Genomic DNA, 23,693 nt, shown 5'->3' with positions numbered 1-23,693 from the left:
ATAGAAGTCCGGAATCTGAAGATTGTCCAAACTGGTAGTGAGAATGTCCATATCAATGTTCTTGATGTTGCGGAACGAGATGAGACGGGTTGGCTTGGTAGAAGAGCAGCAGAGAGTAAGGTTAAATGAAAGGAGGAAGTGGTCAGTTATGGGGATTTTAGTAGCAGAAAGATTCGAGGGAGTAAGACCAGAACAGCAGACCAAGTCCAGGGTGTGTCCTTTAGAGTGAGTGGGGAAATCGATAAATTGTTTAAATTCAGAGCCTTCGAGACAGGAGGAAAAGTCTCTGGTGAGCAGGAGGTCATTATTGTCCATGTGAATGTTGAAATCTCCCACCAAGATCACATTTGGGGAGAGAGATGAAAGATGGGTTAGTAGATTAGCAAAGTCACTGAGAAAGACAGGGTTAGGTTTGGGGGGGCGGTATACAGTAGCTATGATAGTGGGAATGGGTCCAGTCAGCTCACATGCAAGGACCTCTAGAGAACTAAAGGTATCAACATTAACCGGCAGGACTTTCAAGTGCTGGCGAAAAAGGATCGCGAGACCACCCCCACGACCTGAGCAGCGGGGTTTAGAAAAGTAAACAAACCCCAGAGGAGCAGATTCGTTTAGCTGAGAAAAGTCATCAGGTTGTTGCCAGGTTTCAGTTAAGCAGAAAAAGTCAAACTTACGGTCAGATAGGAGGTCTTGGATGAGAGGTCCCTTACTTGTCAATGAACGAATGTTTAGAAGACCGAAGTTGAGTGGAGTATCTTCTTTTTTGCTAATCGCGGTGGGCGCCCTGGGCAGGTGGGCTAGAGATCGATGGTTGACAGCCCGATCAGGGTTCCTGCGAGGGCGGCGAGTAGCAGACCAGAACGATTTAGTTCCATTGCGGGACCCGCGATGGATGTATCTCTGGCGAGGCTGGAAAGTGATGCCCGGGTGGTAGTGAAGCTCCGCCGGCGACGGGAGCGATAGCTGCCCGCGAAGGCGCAGGAGCTCAGCGGCTGTATAGCAGAGCAGTCCAGCCGTAGGATGGTAGATGAGCGTCAGGAGAATCCAAAATAGTGCCGACCAGCTCAGGAACATCTTGGTCCGCATCTTCGATTGTGTGGAGGAAAAGGAGCTGAGCCGGGCGGAGCAACGAACAGGTAGGCTAAAATAGCTCAAACAGTTAAGCTAGTGCCGCTCACTGAGAAGAAGACGTGAGAACACATTCAGCTGAAATAACAGAAGTTGAGGACAAGCGTTGCAATTCAATCCCAGGCAGAGATCGATCTGGTCCTGAGTGTGGATGTCCCTGTTCATTCAAATCTGAATCCAAATAATCCAATTAATCCAAATAAATCCAAAAATGAACCGGTGAGTAGCGGCAGCCAGACGCGCCAGCGTTCACTCAAGCCGGAAATGTGGCTCATTTCAGCTCCCTTTTCTCCATTTCATTGCTGGCCCATGCAGTTTTGTGTGCGTCACCACCATGCGTTATTGAGAGTGAAAATGTGGAGATTAGTTGAAGGCATCTTTTCCTCTTTTTGCTAGTTCCCAAAAAATATTCTGTTCCACAATCTCCAAGATCCAATGGAGCTCCCATTGAAGAATGTTACTAAACGAGATAATAAATGCATTTTAATCATCTTCACCTACAGAATATAACTTTGTTCTTTGCATTCTGACTTTGATTGATTCCTTCATGTTTGGTTTTGCTTGAAAACAATTAACTTTTGAAGTATATTCATAAAATGTTTGACTAGCTTTCTTGGCAAATATAAAAATTAAAAACAAAACCCTGCTACATATAACTTTGTGTTCAGTGAGTTCTGTATTCAGACAGAACACAAGCTGATACCAATCTGTGATTCATAAAGGGGCACATTGATCAAAGAGCTGAGAAGTCTGTGTTTTCCTGCACAAAGGAATATAAAGTGAATACAAAGTAGTCACGCAGGGAATTGGTTTTACACAACATAATAAATTAGTGTAACAGAAAGAAGATTAAATCTATAGAAGGAAGTGCAGACCTACAGCCTTTAGAGGCCACTAAGGTGATGTTGTGACTGTAGTCTGAGGTGTAATTGTAAAAGGGAGGATGGGGCAAGATTGTCCTCATCTGTTCCCAGAAGCAGTTAATGTTGCTTGATGGTTTGGTGAGAACCACTGGGAAAATTTAGAAGAGGAAAAATGGATCTTTTGTCCAAAGGCTGGACAGTCCACAACCCAATTTTACTGCCAGCTATGACCTAATTAAACAGTTCTTCTTCAGATCAACAAAAAACAGGCCAATTCTTCCTTATGTCCATTCCATTTCTGGATATGCTGCATAGCTCCAAAGACAGAAACCATGGTGGGCACACCAGAGGGGTTTTCAGTGATGGCTAATTGTCTGCTTCCCCTCAGTGATTCCCAAGCCCAGCATTGATATTTCCTTGGCTGAGCTGAGGGGTCGAGCATTGCAATTACCTCCTGCCTTGTAAACAAATTGTCCTCCAAGACTGTCTCCTGCCAGGAGCCATAGAGCAGAGAAGAATTAACTGCTCTATGCTCATTATATTAAAATAAAAAAAAAGAAAGAAAGAAAAGAAAAAGCCCTGCCTTTAGAGCCAGAGAAATCAGCACCACTTTAGAATAGAAATGGAAAGATGCACATTTAACTTGATTTCAAGCTAAAACTGCTTCTTGTCAAGAAATATACCACTAAAGCACACTTTTACACTGATTGTCCTCACTAATAGACCGTTCCAGTGAGACTTTAGTACCACAGTTTAGAGATCATAATTTATCTAAGCGTTTTTTGATGAAAACCAATAGTGGAAGAAACAGACATGTGCACATCCAGCGTGTCAGTGAGTGTTTCCAACTGCACTAAAGTTGTTTGTTCAAGGCTTAGTAAAAGGGATGCACAAAATAAGCAGACAGCAAGATAGGAAAATGTTTCCAAACAATTATAGCATTAGCAGTGACACATGTTCTCAACGTAAATGGTTCTGTCATGATGGAAAAGTAGCATTATACCCTTTAAGTCACCGAAAGTTGTCATTTAATTACAGAATAGAGGTCTGCTGCAGCTTTGTATCAAAGGAGTAACACTTACTGCAGCATTAACCAACAATAAAAAAAAATTAAAAAAAATTGTGGAAAAATCCAGAGAACTCCTGTTTTGAAGCTTTGCTATCCCAGAAACGTTGTGGGCTTCATAGATAATTGGCAAACCTTCTGGAGGAAACCTGGTCTTGTTAGGAGAGACGGCATCCATCCCACTTTGGATGGAGCAGCTCTCATTTCTAGAAATATGGGAAAATTTATTAAATAATAATGGATTGATATAGCGCTTTACAATGCCACTATTCATTCACTCTCGCATTCACACACTGGTGGAGGCAACTACAGTTGTAGCCACAGCTGCCCTGGGGCAGACTGACAGAAGCGAGGATGCCATATCGCGCCATCGGCCCCTCTGGCCAACACCAATAGGCAAGTAGGGTAAAGTGTCTTGCCCAAGGACACAACGACCAGGACAGAGAGCCCAGGGATCGAACCGGCGACCTTCCGGTTACAGATGCGATTCTCAACCCCCTGAGCCACGGTCGCCCCAAAATATGACTATCCAGAGTTGGGACCAAGAAGCAGAGTTACAGTCTTACACACCTCTCTGCAGCTTCTCTCCTCCTGCTAACTCCCCAAAAACCCATCTCCATAGAGACTGTGTCAGCTCCCAAAAAGACAAAAAACAAACTAAAAACCACCAATAAACAATTTAAACATAAAAAATCTAAAAGAAAGAACAATACAGTATCCACATCTGAACCAAAGAACAAAACAGTGAAATGTGGATTATTAAATATTAGGTCTCTCTCCTCCAAGTCTCTGTTAGTACATGACTTAATAATTGATCAACAAATCGATTTACTCTGCCTTACCTGGTTGCAGCAGGATGATTATGTTAGTTTAAATGAATCAACACCCCCGAGTCATTCTAACTACCAGAAACCTCGACGCACAGGCCGAGGGGGCGGTGTGGTAGCAATTTTTCACACCAGCCTATTAATTAATGAAAGACCAAGACAGACTTTTACTTCATTTGAAAGCCTGATGCTTAACATTGTCCACCCCAGCTGTAAAACTCAGAAACCAGTCTTACTTGTTATCATCTATTGTCCACCTGGGCCTTACACAGAGTTTCTCTCTGATTTCTCAGACTTTTTATCTGATTTAGTGCTATGCTCAGATAAAATAATTATTGTGGGTGGTTTTAACATCCATGTACAGGGAGTGCAGAATTATTAGGCAAATGAGTATTTTGTCCACATCATCCTCTTCATGCATGTCGTCTTACTCCAAGCTGTATAGGCTCGAAAGCCTACTACCAATTAAGCATATTAGGTGATGTGCATCTCTGTAATGAGAAGGGGTGTGGTCTAATGACATCAACACCCTATATCAGGTGTGCATAATTATTAGGCAACGTCCTTTCCTTTGGCAAAATGGGTCAAAAGAAGGACTTGACAGGCTCAGAAAAGTCAAAAATAGTGAGATATCTTGCAGAGGGATGCAGCAGTCTCAAAATTGCAAAGCTTCTGAAGCGTGATCATCAAACAATCAAGCGTTTCATTCAAAATAGTCAACAGGGTCGCAAGAAGCGTGTGGAAAAACCAAGGCGCAAAATAACTGCCCATGAACTGAGAAAAGTCAAGCGTGCAGCTGCCAAGATGCCACTTGCCACCAGTTTGGCCATATTTCAGAGCTGCAACATCACTGGAGTGCCCAAAAGCACAAGGTGTGCAATACTCAGAGACATGGCCAAGGTAAGAAAGGCTGAAAGACGACCACCACTGAACAAGACACACAAGCTGAAACATCAATACTGGGCCAAGAAATATCTCAAGACTGATTTTTCTAAGACTGATGAAATGAGAGTGAGTCTTGATGGGCCAGATGGATGGGCCCGTGGCTGGATTGGTAAAGGGCAGAGAGCTCCAGTCCGACTCAGACGCCAGCAAGGTGGAGGTGGAGTACTGGTTTGGGCTGGTATCATCAAAGATGAGCTTGTAGGGCCTTTTCGGGTTGAGGATGGAGTCAAGCTCAACTCCCAGTCCTACTGCCAGTTTCTGGAAGACACCTTCTTCAAGCAGTGGTACAGGAAGAAGTCTGCATCCTTCAAGAAAAACATGATTTTCATGCAGGACAATGCTCCATCACACGCGTCCAAGTACTCCACAGTGTGGCTGGCAAGAAAGGGTATAAAAGAAGAAAAACTAATGACATGGCCACCTTGTTCACCTGATCTGAACCTCATTGAGAACCTGTGGTCCACCATCAAATGTGAGATTTACAAGGAGGGAAAACAGTACACCTCTCTGAACAGTGTCTGGGAGGCTGTGGTTGCTGCTGCACGCAATGTTGATGGTGAACAGATCAAAACACTGACAGAATCCATGGATGGCAGGCTTTTGAGTGTCCTTCCAAAGAAAGGTGGCTATATTGGTTGCTGATTGGTTTTTGTTTTGTTTTTGAATGTCAGAAATGTATATTTGTGAATGTGGAGATGTTATATTGGTGTCACTGGTGAAAATAAATTATTGAAATGGTATATATTTGTTTTTTGTTAAGTTGCCTAATAATTATGCACAGTAATAGTCACCTGCACACACAGATATCCCCCTAAAATAGCTAAAACTAAAAACAAACTAAAAACTACTTCCAAAAACATTCAGCTTTGATATTAATGAGTTTTTTGGGTTCATTGAGAACATGGTTGTTGTTCAATAATAAAATTATTCCTCAAAAATACAACTTGCCTAATAATTCTGCACTCCCTGTAGATGCTAAGAATGACAGCCTCAACATGGCATTTACCGGTAATCTGTTATTAGACTCAATTGGCTTCTCTCAAAATGTAAAAGAACCCACCCACCACTTTAATCACACTCTAGATCTTGTTTTAACATATGGCATAGAAACTGAACATTTAACAGTGTTTCCTGAAAACCCTCTCCTGTCTGATCATTTCCTGATAACATTTACATTTACAATAATTGATTACACAGCAGTGGAGAGTAGACTTTATCAAAGTAGATGTCTTTCTGAAAGCGCTGTAACTAAGTTTAAGAATATAATCCACCCACTGTTATCATCTTCAATGACCTGTACCAACATAGAAGGCTACTCCAACAGAGGTCGATTATCTTGTTAATAATTTTACCTCCTCACTACGTACGACTCTGGATACTGTAGCTCCAGTGAAAACGAAGGTCTCTAATCAGAAGTACCTGACTCCGTGGTATAATTCTCAAACACGTAGCCTAAAGCAGATGACTCGTAATCTGGAGAGGAAATGGCGTGTCACAAATTTAGAGGATCATCATTTAGCCTGGAGAAATAGTTTGTTGCTTTATAAGAAAGCCCTCCGCAAAGCCAGAACATCTTACTATTCATCACTGATTGAAGAAAATAAGAACAACCCCAGGTTTCTCTTCAGCACTGTAGCCAGGCTGACAAAAAGTCAGAGCTCTTTTGAGCCAACCATCCCTTTAACGTTAACTAGTAATGACTTCATGAACTTCTTCACAATTAAAATTTTTATCATTAGAGAAAAAATTACCAATAATCATCCCACAGATGCAATATTATCTACAGCTACTTTCAGTACCATTGATGTTAAGTTAGACTCTTTTTCTCCAATTGATCTTTCTGAGTTAACTTCAATAATTACTTCCTCCAAACCATCAACGTGTCTTTTAGACCCCATTCCTACAAAACTGCTCAAAGAAGTTCTGCCATTAATTAATTCTTCAATCCTAAATATGATCAACCTATCTCTAATAATCGGCTATGTACCACAGGCCTTCAAGCTGGCTGTAGTTAAACCTTTACTCAAAAAGCCATCTCTAGACCCAGCAGTCTTAGCTAATTATAGGCCAATCTCCAACCTTCCTTTCATATCAAAAATCCTTGAAAGAGTAGTTGTCAAACAGCTAACAGATCATCTGCAGAGGAAGGGCTTATTTGAAGAGTTTCAGTCAGGTTTCAGAGCTCATCACAGCACAGAAACAGCTTTAGTGGGCGATCGTGGCTCAAGAGTTGGGAGTTCGCCTTGTAATTGGAAGGTTGCCAGTTCAAGCCCCAGCTTGGACAGTCTCGGTCGTTGTGTCCTTGGGCAAGACACTTCACCCGTTGCCTACTGGTGGTGGCCAGAGGGCCCGGTGGCGCCAGTGTCCGGCAGCCTCGCCTCTGTCAGTGTGCCCCAGGGTGGCTGTGGCTACAATGTAGCTTGCCATCACCAGTGTGTGAATGGGTGGATGACTGGATATGTAAAGCACTTTGGGGTCCTTAGGGACCAGTGAAGCGCTATATAAATACAGGCCATTTACCATTTAGTGAAGGTTACAAATGATCTTCTTATGGCCTCTGACAGTGGACTCATCTCTGTGCTTGTCCTGCTAGACCGTAGTGCAGCATTCGATACTGTCGACCATAATATCCTATTAGAGCGATTAGAACATGCTGTACGTATTACAGGTACTGCACTGCAGTGGTTTGTATCATATCTATCTGATAGACTCCAATTTATACATGTAAATGGAGAGTCCTCTTCACACACTAAGGTCAATTGTGGAGTTCCACAGGGTTCAGTGCTAGGACCAATTCTGTTTACATTATACATGCTTCCCTTAGGCAGTATCATTAGAAGACATAGCATACATTTTCACTGCTATGCAGGTGACACCCAGCTCTATCTATCTATGAAGCCAGATAACACACACCAATTAGTTAAACTTAGAGCTGGGCGATATGAGATTTTTTCATATCACGATATGTTTTTTTCATTTCAGGCGATAACGATATCTATCACGATATAAGCCAAATAACTATATTTGTAAGATTTAAATGTGCCGTTGCTCACAAGTAAAATGTGAAATAATCAGCAGCTTGTTTTTAAATATTTATTTCCCATAATAAGTTCAACAGAGTAGATGTACTTAAGGAACATGAGACTTTTTCAGATAAATAAAGGCAAATATTGCAAACTACACAAAAGACAGCCGCTAAAGCGTTTAAGTTTCAAAATAGAACAAATGAAACAGACTAAATTGTCAATTCCACTTAGAAACAAAGTATTAATTCTAAAAATAAATCTTAGTTTGTTTTACAGAAGAACAGACAAAACTGACTAACTGACTAACTTTTGTCAGTATCAAATAAACTGAGAACTAAAAGGAAATTCTCAATCTCTCCTTGTTGTATAGCTTAGCTTTTCAAACAGTTTTAACAGTTACTTTAGTCTGACAAAAGCCGAATGACGAATTAGCGCTTCCAGTCAGAGACTGAGGCTACGTCCACACGTACACGGGTATTTTTGAAAACGGAGATTTTCCGTTTTTTTCTAGTCGGCACACTCATTTCCTCCATTATGCGCTGGCTCCATTACCCGCTGGCTGCTTCCCAAACAAACACACGTGCGGCTTGGCACTTGTGCTGTACGTAACAAGTGACGCGACGTGACACTGCGGCTGTGATTGGTTCGGCTCTGCGCTACTTGATTTGGATTGGCTGACCTTTTTTTTTTTTTTTTTTTTTTTAAGAGGACAAGAGCAGCGAGGTCTATCGCGATAGCTTAATTTCTCTATCGAGTAAAAGTTATATCGCGATACATATCGTTATCGTTCTATCGCCCAGCTCTAGTTAAACTGCAGGAATGTCTTAAAGACATAGACCTGGATGGCTGCTAACTTTCTGCTTCTTAATTCAGATAAAACTGAGGTTATTGTACTCGGCCCTGAAAATCTTAGACATATGGTATCTATGCAGATTCTTACTCTGGATGGCATTACCTTGGCCTCCAGTAATGCTGTGAGGAACCTTGGAGTCATTTTTGACCAGGACATGTCCTTCAATGCACATATTAAACAAATATGTAAGACTGCTTTCTTCCATTTGCGCAATATCTCTAAAATTAGAAATATCCTGTCTCAGAGTGATGCTGAAAAACTAGTTCATGCATTCATTACTTCCAGGCTGGACGACTGTAATTCATTATTATCAGGATGTCCAAAAAACTCACTGAAAAGCCTTCAGCTAATCCAAAATGCTGCAGCAAGAGTCCTGACAGGGACTAGAAAGAGAGAGCATATTTCTCCTGCTTTGGCTTCCCTTCATTGGCTTCCTGTTAAATCCAGAATTGAATTCAAAATCCTGCTCTTCACATACAAGGTCTTAAATAATCAGGCCCCATCTTATCTTAATGACCTTGTAGTGCCATATCACCCTATTAGAGCACTTCGCTCTCGCTCTGCAGGCCTACTTGTTGTTCCTAGAGTATTTAAAAGTAGAATGGGAGGGAGAGCCTTCAGTTTTCAGGCCCCTCTTCTGTGGAACCAGCTTCCAGTTTGGATTCGGGAGACAGACACTATCTCTACTTTTAAGATTAGGCTTAAAACTTTCCTTTTTGCTAAAGCATATAGTTAGGGCTGGACCAGGTGACCCTGAATCCTCCCTTAGTTATGCTGCAATAGACGTAGGCTGCCAGGGATTCCCATGATGCATTGAGTTTTTCCTTTCCAGTCACCTTTCTCACTCACTATGTGTTGATAGACCTCTCTGCATCGAATCAGATCTGTTATTAACCTCTGTCTCTCTTCCACGGCATGTCTTTATCCTGTTTTCCTTCTCTCACAGATGGCCCCACCCCTCCCTGAGCCTGGTTCTGCCGGAGGTTTCTTCCTGTTAAAAGGGAGTTTTTCCTTCCCACTGTCGCCAAAGTGCTTTCTCATAGGGGGGTCATATGATTGTTGGGTTTTTCTCTGTATCTATTATTGTACGATCTACTGTACAATATAAAGCGCCTTGAGGCGACTTTTGTTGTGATTTGGCGCTATATAAATAAAATTGAATTACACAGTATCAAAAAGGTGAAAAAAGAAGAAAGAAAATGAGTTATAACAATGTAGTATTACAATGTGAGCCAAACTCAAACACCAGGAAGGACTTTATCATCTTTCACTCTATATATTAACTCAACTGACTCCTAAAATTTTCCCAATCCTATGGATTGTGAAGTCTATTCATTACTGGTTTTCCTGGTTGTAAGAATCATGGTTTCTAAGTTACGTAAGGCTTTATGTGCATTTTTGAGCAATAAATCATTAAGTTGATCTTGAAAAGCTTTTGTGGATGCAAGCCAAATTTGAGTGGATTGCTAACATGACTCCAGTCTACACCGCCACAAAATGTTATCAGAATTCATTGAAAACCTTTTGAGCTATCATGCTTACAGACAGAATGAGATGCACGCAAATGCCACCAAAACATAACCCCTTGGCAGACCTAATGAATAGCACAGATGATCACCTAAATTGGAACAGTGAGGCTTTCTAATCGTCCGAGCAATCAGGACTAGTACTCACATGCTGGAAAGCTACGGAGCCAAGTGCACCATCTAGGTGACATTATTCTCTCATATAAACATAAGTGATTTTTATTTTCTTATATTTGACATACCCTCTGTCAGGCGTTGTGTGGAGGCGAGGAGGAAGGAACCCAAACGCAGGACTCGCAGGTAGGTGAAGACTGGTGAAGGTTTATTATAAGGAGTGGATGAACAGAACAGAGGTAGAAAACGGCTGGCTGGACGACTGAATGAATGAATGAATGGCTGGCTGGCTGGACGACTGACTGAACTGAACTGAACGACATCATCACATGTACATCAATGACACGACAGTGAATGGGTAGAAACAGAGGGCTTAAATACACAGACTGGTGATAATGATTATGAGAGACCGGTGAGTACACAGCTGAACATAATGAACTAATGGGAAGAGGACTGAACATAACGCACACAGACCAAGGCTAACACAATAAAACAGGAAGTGGAACAGGCAGTAGATAAACAGTGAACAAGAACTGAAAATACGCTATACAAATGCAGGCCATTTACCATAAAGCATATCCTCAAATGCCAACTTTTGGCAGTGATCCAGGAGTGATTATATCCATTTTACAGCATGATGAAACAGTATATTACAAGGCAAAAGGGATAGTTAAGTGGTCCAGAGATCCTCAAAGGAACATTTTGAATCCAAAGTCACAAGACCAGGAGGTCTTTGCTTTGAAACCGGTAGGCCTTTCTAGGGCTGCTCGATTATGGCAAAAATGATAATCACGATTATTTTCACTGAAATTGAGATCACGATTATTTGATGATATTTATTTCGTCCGCCAGAGCTTATATTATTTTTTTACATGCTGTAGTGCCATTTGTGGGAGCATTTCAAGTTGCTATACATCAATACAACTGTTATAGCCCATATTTTAAAAATGTGTATGCATTAAGTCCATAGTAACTACATTAATTGCAAAAAAGTGCAATAAACTACAAAAAAAATTGAAAATCGTTTTTGTTTTTACATATATTTCTACTTGGAGAAATTTAAGAGGTTTATCCCTCAAAACTTTAAATACAAAAAAGTTGCAAGAAATCCTATGATGCAAATCCTATGATGCAAATTTGCAAAGAATATGCATGTGCATCAAAATAAACTATTTCCAGCAGTGCAATTCGAGTTCTAAGGCCTACGAGTAAAAAACTACATTTTCCGCAAAAATGACGTCACTTGCGATAGTTCACGTTGGTCTTTTTCAATGTGGGAAGTGTTAAGAACAGCTGATCGGATCGGCAAAGCGTGTTTCTGGAATATTATGTTTTTGTTCCTGCAAGCGCTTTTTATGCAATTTTTGCAAAGCTATATGTGGAAGGAAACCGTGACCGAGGACAAGCTGATGGCATAAGATGTAAGTACAACTCCTCCGGTTTCATATGGAAAAAAATTTATTGTGCTAGCTTAGCGTTCAGGTTCTACAGGGATTTAAAAATAGTTACACAAAACGAGCATGCTGCTCTGACCGGCTTTAAAGGTTTAACAATAACAATGTATTGAATAATGACTTTAAAAAATAATATAAAATAGTGTGCAAATACTGATAACAGTGCAAATGTTTGCAATATAAGAAATAAATGAAAAATGTAAACTTTGCAGTGTTGCTCTGTGGTGCAGCTACGACACCATAGCAAAGTTTACACACTGTGTCTACTTGATCCACGTCTGACTCCGCGAAGCCATAATGTTTCCACACCACTTAAGTTTTTTTTTTTTTTTACCTCTCTTTTCAACCAACGGCAGTCCACTCCTCTCCAAATAACTTCTGCTTAGCTTTCCGAGCTTCCCTCGGGTCCTCTTAATTGTTGTGACGCGTGTTCAAAATGCAGAGCAGTGCGCTTGATTTGCCACATGGAGCAGCGCGAGAGTAAAGCATGAGGGAGGGGCTAATAATCGGCTCAGTCATTTTTAATGATCGTTGAAAGCCCAGATCGTAATCGTGATTAAAATTCGATTAATTGAGCAGCCCTAGGCCTTTCTATGTGAAGTTTGCACATTATCCCGATGTCTGTGTTGGTATTCCCACTCCCTTCCACAGTCCAATAATATGCACAGAGTTAGTCACATTTTTGATTCTAAATAGACCATAGGTGTGAATGTGAGTGGATGTCTGCCTGTATCTGTTGGCCCTGTGACAGATTGGTGACCTGTCCAGGGCGTACCCCGCATATGATAGCTAGGATAGGCTCCAGCTAATCTCCCGCAACCCTGAATTGAATAAGCGGGAAAAAATGGATGGATGCATCCATGGGCAGGAAACTCCTCAGATCTTAATCTGATTGAGAGTCTAAGGTCAATCCTTAAAAGTGGGTGGACAAGCAGAAGCCCATAAACTGTTTAACTTGGAGCACTGTTAAAGCTCCAAGAATGGATAGCACTCCGTCAGGAGTGGAACAGATATCCAGCATGCCACAGACACATGGAGACATTTTATAGAAGAATCAACAATGTAAATTTTGACTCTTTGCATTGGTTTGATTTTTTGCTGATACAAATCTTTGAAACTCATGAAAAGCTAATGATTGTTTTTCACTATATCATTCGTATGAACTGCAAAATCTGTGCACTGCCAAAAGTTTCGGCCACGACTATAAAGGGATGCAGCTGACTGGACTTTGCTCATGGATACTGACGGATACAGTTTGATGCTGCAGGTATATGAAACTAAAGAGAAAGGCTCCTAGTAACAACTGGGAGCTAACTTACAAAATTTTCCTGTTTATGTTGCTTTTGGGCCTTCCCATGTGTGATTGGGGCTTGAACTCAAATCTGGACTTAAATGCATAATTTAACAAAAGAGAGATGCTATTACTGAGCTGAATGCAAAATGCAGCTAGAGAACACAAGAGAAATCCAGAAATAAACCCAGGTAGTACCCAGGGACATGCACTTTGATAAATGAAAGATAGCTTTCTATTATCTGGCTTCACTTATTCTAACATCTATGATTGGATTTCCCAGGTTTTTCTAATCCAGCTATGAGCACGTCCACATGAAAGGGGTGCTGTATGTAGCGTATGACAGGCATAAACATTGATACTGGCAGCAGAGTGGCTGACTTTACAAAAACAGAGAACACTAACCACATGGGGAAGATACACAAAAAAGAAAAATTAAACACATAACCGAGACTGAGACCAACACAGCTGCACAGCAAACAAAGCAGCAGAGCGACTGTGTATATGAGGAAAAGCACTGTACAGTAGTATAGTATTGAAGGCTCTATGAAAATGTACTTTGGTCAGGAAGACTGGACCAAGCCTGGAACAAGTTTAGCTTGTCTGGAATTAAAGCTGGCAAAAATGCAGACTGTAAGTTAAGTGTTATTTTATCAAATTAATATTTAAATGTGTGAAAGGCAGTTTTAGTTTTTATTATTTTATTTTCAACTGTGGTCTCAATGATGAGAGCATGGAAATGAAATAAAAACAGAAACCAAACACAAGCTTAGCAAGCGTGAAAACTGGATATATGGTCAGAAATTACAAACAAGAGTTCCAATATAGCCACTGGGTTGAGCAGGTGGCCCATATGCCAGCCCATCTGCTGTACGACTATTGAAACCTGAGGTTCAACTCTTCTCTTTACTGACAACAATAAAGGCCAAAAGCCTTAAAATATTGATTTAAGAGATAAATTACAAATAGGTGACCTGTTTTAGGATCGCACATAAATGCTCATACAATGATTAAATTATGGTGTAAATCTGGGGAGAGGGGAATTAAGGACTAAAGTTGCACCTTATGCATGTATGAATATGTCACAACTGATAGTAGGGACTCAAGAGCAGAGCAGGTTGACATCTCCAAACACAGTTTATTTACAACACCAGTGCACAATATATACAGTGAGGGGAAGCTCTCTCACACTCGCTCTCATCTTCACGCTCACACTGCAGGAAGGTCACAGGTCCGGGAAGGAAAACTGTGGCACAGGAAAAAGAAGTCACTCACGAATCACAAAAACACTAAAGTACAGATTCACGGGAGCTGGGAGAATCACTAACGTCTGTAGTACAATCATCCAGCAACGAGAAGGTCTGTGTCCCAGCCTCAAATAGTGGACAGGTAATGACAGCTGATCACGCCCGCAGTGAGCTCCGCCCAGGCAGAGAGAAGGGAGAGAGAGAGAGAGAGAGAGAGAGAGAAGGGAGAGAGAGAGGGAACAAAACAAACACATGTAGCCTTGCTGGGCTGGCTGGGCAGGCACGGAGAACTGCCCAGCCGGCCCAGGATTGTTCAGGAAAGGACAAAGACTTGCTCATCTCTAAACTTGACCATTGGTCTGCAGCATAAGACACTACATTGATGTAAGGTGAAAAGAAGCTAACTGGCAACTGCAAACCCAGAGTTAACGCTAAAGTTTCCTGGATAATTCTGCTTCATAGTACAGGCCTCTGAGAAAACAAGGGGAAACCAGAGGAGCAATAATAGACTTTTTGTCAGAGGGGTGATGAGTCTATGAATAGACTGAGGACAAAGTGAGAATGACCAAGAGTAGGGAAATATATTATCTTTAACTATAAGTAGTTAAAGAATAATGATTTTACAGCTATTTCTTTTTCAATTAATATAAATATCATAGACCACGGTCAGTCTATAAACCCAATATGGTACATTAGCATATTGGGTTCACTATTTCATGCGCAGTGTGCAGAAAATTTCTGGGAGCTTGTCATGAACTGGCAACATTTTACATTTGCTTGTGACATTTACCTAGCTAGAAAGGGCACACATGCACTAGTACATGACAGTTAGTAGGAGTGCATGCTATATAAGCTGTGAGGCGCATGCATGGGTGGACATGTAAAATTCTAGTCATTTTAATAAAAACTGTTGTCTTTCCAAAAATAAACCTAGATTTGACCATCTTTTTACTCCTATTCAGAAAAAATAGGCCCATGTGTGTGAGAGAGATTTGGTGGTAGGTTGGTAATAGAGCTCCAGCTCACAAGGCAAATTCATTTCACTAGATCACCCTCCCTCTATCCACCTTCCCTCCCTTTCTGCTTATCTGTCTCTGTTATTGTCTGCCCTCTGCTGCTTTCTACCTCTCCCTTCTAACTATTTTTGTCATTACTTCCAACTCTCTAATATTTCTTTACCCTCATTCTTACCTTGTCTCTTACCCCTTTCTAGTAAAGATATAAGGTCACCTGAATGATACTAAAGGTGATCACAGTGTATGTAGTTTTATTGCAGCCTGTGTAAAGATCAGCAAAGGATTTCATCTTATTGATAGGGGCACACTACAGGCAGATACCACATTTATATTTCTGGTCTTGAGGACAGCGGTTATCTTAGGATGAACCAGGGATTTATATTAGAAAAGCAGAACACACACATTCATGGCCACACACAACCACAGCTAGTGATTCCAAAGTCTTCTTTGAATTGCATAAGCTGCACATGTGATTCTGGTCGTCGCCTATTAGCAGATCAAAGTCTTTCAGCTGCAGGAGCACGTTAGCAGATTTGGAGTATGAACCCAACCCAGACTGGCAGGCAGACATAGTGACAGTCAGAACACCAAAATTAAATGGGTGAGTGTTTGGGAAAGGGGCAGGTCACACACTGCTCTATCTGCGTTGCCATGGCACCCACAGGCAGAAGAGCAAAGCCCCTCATGTCATGCTCTGCGATGAAGGCATTCATCACTACACTGACATCTGTCAAGGCACTGATTTACCACCACCCAAATTCACACATCTGTAGATGCTGTTATTTCAGGATGAAATAAAAATACAACCAACAACAAACCCTAAGAAATGTGACTATTTCTATTCCCAGTTTAAACAACAGAAATTTTGGAGTGTCAAGGATTCAAATCAGACCCCCTTTTTTTCTTGCTAAAGAATCTAAAGACTGAGATAGAGCTTTCCGAAAGGCTGTGCATAATTCATTCAGCACTATCTTCTTGCTACAAGGCAAGGGCTTGGCCAAGACTAACTTTGAGCAAAGTGACTGAGCAGATCCTTCTGAATAAAAACAGCTCTCTGTTTCACATGTTGAGCATACAGTGATTGGGGAAAACCTCTGACAGCATGAAATACAACCTACATGACAGCACTGGAATGAATTCATCCCCCAGTTGATTGATTTGTTTGTTTGCCTCCTTGCTCATTTAAATTTGAGTATGTCAGTGTTGCTCCTATATGCATTTTATAGTGAGAGCAATGGTGTCATCACGACCAGTCAGTCTTAAAACTTTGTGCTGTATTTTTCTCCTACCTAAAGTGAAGATTCAGCTGCATCTGTGCTGTGATAAACAGTGATGCTATGTTTCTCCAACTCCAGAAACTCACCTCAATAATTCAGTCCGACTGAGTGTTTGAAAAGTAATGACACCACAGGTCAAGTGAAACTGATGCTAACAAAATCTGGTCTTGTCCACTCTCATCTAAAGTCAAGATGATGAATAATGTGAAGGTTGAGGTGTAGAAAATACTTGCTTTGAGCCCACTGAAAGAATTTATTTCATTGATTTTTGGAATGATAACACCAGTGTTTGGGCTCAGTCTCTAGCCAAAAGGTCCTTGCGAATGAATTAAAAACCTCAGAAAGCTGTCCACGTAGTCTTTGAATGTTACATTTTCAAATAAGTGAATACTGTTTTTGTAAAAACCCATAGATGTTAAGGGGATGATAACTGTACTTTAGAAATAACTAATATAACATTTGTAAATTGGGCTCAGTCATGTGTATATCAGTATGATAATAGCATAATAATTTTTATAAAGGTTAATTGTTGAGATCTGTTTATGTGGAAAACAACTCAAAGCTCCATGGCCACAGATACAGTGTCGTCTGAAGTCACCCCACATTTCTTAATATTTTGTACATAAATGACCTTTTTTTGTTTGTCTGTTTAGTCATTTAACACTGACCAATGAGTCACTCAAACATAAAAAGCGTCATGCCACCCCGCCACAGGCTCCTAGAGTCATTCTGTTGGAGTTGTGACTCTAGTTTCCTCCCGTAGCGCTGCTTCGCCTCTTTCACCGCTCTCCGCACGTTATATGACGCGGCTTTGTACAGGTCCATGTCCCCCGTCGTGAGTCCCGTGTTGTAGGCAGCGGTGCGGGATCTCAGAGCATCGCGGATGGTTTTATCCACCCACGGCTTCTGGTTGGGAAACGTTGTGATAGTCTTTGTCTCCACGGTATCATCCGCTAGTTTCCCGATGAATTCCACAACCTCATAAAGTGTCATGGCACTGAGTTATGTCATGTCCCTACCATTAAACACTCAATGATGCCTCTCTCTCGTTCCCGCAAATGTGCCTACACCTCGTTCAAAGATAAATTTGCCTTTCCGCTTTTATGTACACTCACTCTTTCCCTATCGTTCTACCTAAAAATGTATGGTGGGGTCCCTCTCTCCATCCTCAGACTGTGATAAAGAGGATGACAGTGGCAGGGTTCATACGCCTTTTTCAGGGTCAAATTCAAGCACTTTTTAAACACTTTCAAGGTCCCTTTTCAAGCTTCTCAAGCTTTTCCAGCACCCCCCCCCCGGCCAAAAAAAAGAATACATGTTTCAATTCGTATCACCTCAGTAGGACCATGTGAAAAGACACCTTTGCTCCCCTTTTGTTAAGACATAGAAAAACGCACCACACAAAACACTGCAAAAGGAAACTTGCCTTTTATACATAGTTTATAAACTCAAAATGCACATTTCACTTAAAAATTAAGATGTGAAAATGTGAACAAATCAACTTGTTAGAGATATTCTTCTCCTGTTGAAAAAAAAACCCCAAAAAGAAATAAATAAGTCTTCTCATCAGATATTGATGCTTCTTTCCTGGGAAACAAAAAATAGGAGACAGATGTTTGTTTGTTGTTTGTTTGTTTTTTAAGTTAATTCCCAATAAAACTGTTTTATTGCTAACTGCATTGCTGTCTGTATTATTGCTGAAGTCCTAAATGATCACCTTTAAAGTGTTTGTGCTAATAACATCATGTCAGACAGGCATGGAGAACAGCACTGACTGTTTAAGTAGTTTAATGTGCAGGTGCTGACGATAAACACATTTTGAATGAAAGCCGGGGAACTTTGGTAGCACAGAAACAAGTGGCTATTCTTTGTGACCATATGGCTCGGTCCCTCATATTACCATTATTTCACCCAAAGGCACCAAGTTAATACTTAAAAAAGCTGCAGCAATACACATAAATATAAACAGTACTTGGTGACAACTTTGCTTATAGCCTTTAACCCTCTGGGGTCCAGGGTGTAATTGGCCGTTGTTGACTACTTTTGATTTGGCCTCTATATTTCACCTTTAAAAACTGTTTATCTTGCCAATCTGTTATTTACTCATTTTGACAAACTGTATCAGCACATTTTATCTAAATTCAGACAAAATTTAAAATACGAGTAGAAAGTGATATTTTTGACTGTAAATACCACAAGCATGTTTAAGGAATCATTTTCATAACTTGAAATACAAATAGAAATTGTACATTTTTTAAAAATATGCACAAGTTTTGCAAACAACAAAGTTATATGGTACTATTTACCTAAAAATGCAGCCAAGGCTCAGACGTTTTTTATATAACCATTTAAAACTATTTACAGAACAATCAGGTGCTCTGCCTCAAATAAGAAGGCACACAAATTATTTAAGCAACTCCAAAAAATAGTTTGTGTCCACTATAACACAGATGAGAACAGCACAGGGATAAACCTGCAGGTCTGACAGCAGGTGTGTCACTCAGCGTTTACATTGCAATCTAGTAGAACTGACATACAAAACAAAACAACAACTACACACTAACTACACAAGACAACACACTAACTTGAGACTCCAAACACGGTAAACGTCACAAATCTCTCACGTATCAAAACTCTCTCTCTCTCTCTCTCTCTCTCCCTCTCTTTCACAAGCAAAGCGTTTGCTAGCGCTCTCCTTAGAAAACACAGTTTTTACCGTTTCTTCCCGGAGTAAACACCACTGTCTTATTCAGAAAAAAAACAAAACAAAAGAAACATCGGTTTTACGTGGCCTATCAACACAATTTTAAAAGTGTTATATAGTTTGAAGTCCGCACGTTCGACCCAAGTTGAAATGGAGACTCTGGGTCCATCGACCCCAGAGGGTTAATCAGAAAGCCTTAAGTTAGCTAGTTATGTATCAGGCTAGTGTTTAAAGCTTTCACTTGAGTAAATTAGCTAACATTACTTAGCAGTGATATGAGTTAAGTTCACAGCATATTCCATAATAGCGCTGCCATACTGCATCACTCTCAGTGCATTTCAATCATTTCTCCAGCGAATTTGATAGCAAAATAATAATCATAATTTTAAAAAATAGCAGTGTAACGTACGGGTACTGGAAAATTATTTACTAGGACTCACCTATCATGCGACTGGAGCGCAAACTCTGCCATTGCCGTTTTCCATCAACACTCATTAAAACAGCAACCTACAGGTATGTTAGCGCACTCATCCCCGACTGTCCGAGGGAGGTGTGGGGTCACACGTTGAAACAGACAGAGGCGCAAGGTGCTTTTACATTTTGCGACTCATTTTATTTCTCTATCTGATAAAAAAAAAACTATTCAATCAGATAGTTATTTATTGTGAATGAAATACAGTTACATTTTCAAGCACTTTTAAGCACCACGTCTGAAATTCAAGCACTTTTCAAACCTTGAAAAGACAACATTAAAATTCAAGCATTTTCAAGGTATTTCTTTTTTTTTTTGCCTGTCCCGTTTGGATCTTTAGCCATCAGAATTGTTGTCTGAAGGCCAAGAAAGATGCCAAGTGGATTTACTTTACCAAGTGGATCATCAAGGCCTTGCCATATTGGTCCATTTGATTGACCTTTATTATAATTATGTATTTATTTTATTTTCATTTTTTAAAGACGGGACAGACATGACTGGGGGATGGGACAGGGAGAAAGAATGAAAGAAAGAGAGGGAGAGAAAGAAAAATAGAGGGGAGAAGAGATGGTGAGAAGGGGGGGGGGGAGAAAAAAAAAAGAAAAACAAACAAAACACCTGGATCACCTGTATGGAGATAAAAAAAAAAAAAAACAGTAGAGAAAAAAAACCCAAGGATTTTCAAGGATTTCAAGCACCCATACGAACCCTGCAGTGGGGAGATTTAAAAAGAAACACCCATCACAAGTGAGGTCTGACAAACACATTTGGTTGCCCAGTGTGACAGTGTGATGTGATTGGTTACATTTTCCCTGGATTATTTGTAATTAAAGGAGCACTGCTTCTTATTGTGAATGGCAGCATCCTGATAAGACCCTGCCATCCCACAGATCACACCAGGCAATCAACTGTCATTCATGGCTGGCATGTCCTGCCTTGTTATCTGAAATGACTTCTTTATTTGATTCAGATTGATTGAGGTTTTTTTCCGCAGAAGCAAAAACTGTTGCATCACTGTTACTTCTAACATGCATATTTGGAGAGCTATGGTAAAGAAAACCCAAAATACATTATTCTGCCTATACTGAGTCTTGTACTGGCTTTTTTTTTTTTTTTCCCAGAGGAGGAACAGAGAATTACTCATTCACGGTTTGAAAAGCTACTGTCAGACGCATCTCTCTTCTCTTGGGAATCCCAGGTGAACAGACGTTTTACCTTGGGTAGATTAAAAAGCCAGAGCTGCTGTGATTAACAGCTCATTATCTGTTAGATTCATTTTCAGCTGCTGAATATTTCAAAATGCTAGCGTGAGAGGACCTATAGCAGAATTCAAATTCATCCTCATTATCGCCCTCCTTGGACAATGTGTGAAAACTGTCCAGAAGATGGTGAGAATAGAATGTCTACACATCAAGCTCAGCAGTTTCTGCCAAAGAATTGAACTAATTAAATGCAAAAATGCTCTACAAGGAAATGTAAAAGCTGCATTTACTTTGCCAGCAACATTTATCTGAACCTTGTCTGCATTTTAACTGCAGGTACTCCAAAGCTTTGCTTTCCTGGGCAAAAGGATCTGATGCCCACAACATTACTTCTCCAGAAGTAATAGCTTCTCAAGTCAGAATAACAGGATGTGCAACAGTATATAGCTGTATACACACAGTCACAAAGGTTAACATTTGCTTACGTTCAAGTTTTATTTTGCAAACATTTGTGTCATTGCGTTCTGCCAATAACTTGGGGATAGAATTTGTTTATTTCAACTTCTCATTTCTTGAATACTTTCACAAACACCTGCTGGAGCATGTCAACTGCCCTTGGATCCATTTGCAAGTAGTGGAAGTTTCAGTTTATATGGTCAAAATATTACAAAGTATTACAAGGTCATTACAAATTGTCAAGGACATCGCAATTTGGCCAAATTTAATCCTGGTAGGATTGATTTGTTGTGTCTTTTTTCAACAGTTTCAACCTACAGGACTGTCTATTTACCATAAATTTGCATCTCATTTTGTTATTTTACCTCCTAGGACCTGGCGTCCATATTTGGGGACATCACAATACTAAATTGTTTTCTTTCAAATGGCTGGCTTTCAAATGAGCCATATTGCTCAAAGGGGCAAAACTGTTGTTTCTCATTTTGTTTTTGTACTCAGGAAAAATGCCGCTGTGTTCAGACACCAAATAAAGAGTTTTGCACATCATTACTCAATTGTGACTTTATAGCCAAATAGCAAAGAGAAATTAAAAATGCATACCATGAAGGAGTTCAGGTCTTAGGAGGTTAAGATTAAGTGTTCAGAATGGAAACCATAACTGGGACAATGATCAACTAAGTGTGAATGAAATAACTTCAGGGTTAGGCCTTGAAAGGTTTTTCAACATTGGCTTCAAGTAATCTAATTTTATTCAAAAGAACTTGAAAAGAAATCCCCACTGCTTCCAACTGGGCAGCTTGTGGCTCAGGTGGTAAAACAGGTTGTCTACCATTTGGAAGGTCAGTGGATCAATCCCTAGCTCTTTCAGTCCAAGTTTTAAAGCATCCTTGGGCAAGATACTGAAACCTCAGACCCCAGATCCTCTCTGTGTGCATGTTAGATAATATGTGCCTAAGTTCTATGTGATTGAGAGGTGAGACATGTAGTAAAGAGTGCTCAAATTGTGTGTGATAATACTACATTCATATAAGAGTGAAGTGTGGCATTTTTTCCCCCCATCCATTCTCTTCCACTTATGCAATTCAGGGTCACAGCAGGGTGGAGCCTAGGTTGAGGTGGTTGAGGTGCCAGTCTGTTGCAGAGCTAACACATAGAGACAGACAACCAGTCACACTCACATTCACACATTCATGGGGAATTTAGAATGATCAGTTAACCTAACCCCCCTAATTACAAGTCTTACCTGGAGTACCTCTAGAGAACCCACACAAACACAGGGAGAACAAACATGGTGGAATTGAACTCAGGACCTTCTTGTGCGAGAGCAGTGCTAACCACTGCATCACTGTGCTGCATGTTTGTTTCTTTGTTTGTTTAATGAAAGTCCAGACTGTCCATAACTGAGAAAGAATACACAACTGAACAAGGGACTGGGATACCTGGAACAGTCTGCCCCTTCAAAGTAGGACCTCACAAAGACTCAAGATCTTCAAAACCCATTTGAAAAGTAATTTTTATTTCCTGGTGTAAAGACGGACCCAACACACTGTCACAATTATGAGTTTTTATTAGCACTTTCTCAAGTGGGATCTCTCTGTTCGCAGCCGGTCTTGGCACACACACTCTTCAGATGTCTCATTAACCAGATCGTCACTACCTGTGGCCTCACCTACCTCACTGGCACCACCCCCTTGAGCTCACTGCACCACCCTTCCCCTGCAACTGAGCCAGAGATCACACCTCTGCCACACCTGGCATTTAAACCTGACTGAATCTTGAGACCTTCTTTTTTTTTTTTTTTTTTTAATTTGTCTGTTTTTTCCATTATGTTGTTTTATTGCTTCTTTTTTAAATTATTTTTAGTTTGACAGTACTTTGGTCAATGCTTGCATATAGATGGTAAATAGACTTGTCGTGACCTTAAAGACCAAAATTCCAACCACAAAATCAACAGCTCTAAATAAACTGTTTCAGCCCCTCTCCCATCATGGCTGACCTCCCTCACTTCTTTAAGCCAACTTTCCTCTGATCGGCTAGTGAGTCGAACTTTTGTGCTCAGAATTACTGAGACCTCAGAGTGGATAAAATTGTTGAAAATATTCAGATCAATCAGAAGACTGAGCTTTTAGCTCACTGAGCTTTCTTGCCCATAGTCCATATTCATTATTTAAAACGATTCAGTGCTTAACAAATTTATAAAACCATCATCCAATGTACGGTATATGC

The sequence above is a fragment of the Astatotilapia calliptera genome, chromosome 1, assembly GCF_900246225.1.
Source record: "Astatotilapia calliptera chromosome 1, fAstCal1.2, whole genome shotgun sequence".
In the NCBI taxonomy this organism is placed as follows: domain Eukaryota; kingdom Metazoa; phylum Chordata; class Actinopteri; order Cichliformes; family Cichlidae; genus Astatotilapia; species Astatotilapia calliptera.
Note: the sequence above shows the minus strand (reverse complement) of the source record.